This window comes from Amphimedon queenslandica, unplaced genomic scaffold (assembly GCF_000090795.2).
Source record: "Amphimedon queenslandica unplaced genomic scaffold, v1.1 AMPQUscaffold_13072, whole genome shotgun sequence".
In the NCBI taxonomy this organism is placed as follows: Eukaryota; Metazoa; Porifera; class Demospongiae; order Haplosclerida; family Niphatidae; genus Amphimedon; species Amphimedon queenslandica.
The window spans coordinates 22,365-23,735 of NW_003546692.1; positions in this window are offsets into that span (position 1 = coordinate 22,365).

The following is a 1,371-nucleotide window of genomic DNA, read 5'->3' on the forward strand; positions in this document are numbered from 1 at the left end:
TCAGTATCACACCCTCTACCTGTGAGTTCTGTTCTTTATTTCCTTCTTCAATTGAAACCAGTAATGAGGTGGAGGCTGTTGAGAAGTGTCTTTTAATGATAGAGCAGATGTGCAATCTGTCTCTAAAATCTATTAAGATGACGGAGACAAATATTTCATTTGATAGACTTTCAGGAGTATTTGACCAAAATTGCTAGAGTCAAGAGAGAAAGAGGGAGGTAGATCGAGCGAGAGAGAGAAAATGAAGATGATAAAGTGTGATAAACCAGAGATACGTATACTATACACTAAATGCAACCCAAAATTTGTAATTTTCAACTATATGTACATGTGCATTATTCTTGCAATAATAATAGATGTACATATATAATTATTCAATTACATTGTGCACATGGTTGTTTTGTGATTCCTCTTTCTTCTCAAACAATACCACTTTTTCTTTCTTAAAGAGTCAATTCTCTTCTAACACCATATACCTCCTCGTATTCCTGGGCTCTGGTCACTTGCCCCTTAATAAATATAATAAATAAATAAAATATATTAATGCAATTTTAATCTTGTACTTGTATTAGACGATCAGCCAAAGCTGCACATTCCTTCTCTATAGCTAAAACTCGTTTTTCTAACTTGTAATTGTCATCTTGGAGTCACTAAAAAAATTAAGTGATTATCACATGAAAGTCATGTGATCTAGAGCAAGGTCATGTGACGTGTTTTGCTTACAATTAATTTGGAATTTTTCACTTGTTGCCTTTCCATCATTTGATTGTACTTTTTCTCCATCCTAGAAATAAAATACATGTAAGGTGATCTTTCGCTTCCCCTCTCCCCCCATCTCCCTTTCTCCTTTACTTTTCCTTTTTCTTGTTACTTTTTTAGTTTTTTTGAAGATGCTTTCATCCTCAAAAAGAGCGTCACAGCCTTCCTCCGATAAAAACTTCATTTCTTTTTGAAAGTGCTATAGAAATACAATGTACATGTAAATAAAACTTTCATTACATTTTTGAATGTATATTGATGCATTTATACCATGTAAAATGTTTGAGCCAATTCCGACTTAAAGTTTTTGAGTTATGAGCATTTTAAGAAATTTGCCGAAATCTAAAAAAATGCCCAAGGCTATAATGCTTTTTTCAGAAAAAATGGCTAAAAATCACCCCCAATTTTTATTAAATTTTCTAATACATATTGATGCCCTTATGCTATGTAGAAAGTTTGAGCCAATTCTGACTTAAATTTTGGGAGTTATGAGCATTTTATAAAACTTGCCAAAATCTGAAAAATTCGCAAGGCTATAGCCCAGTAAAAAGGAAACAAAGCCCTCAAAAAAATTTATTATAAATAAAAAAAGAAATAAAACATGTTGGTTAA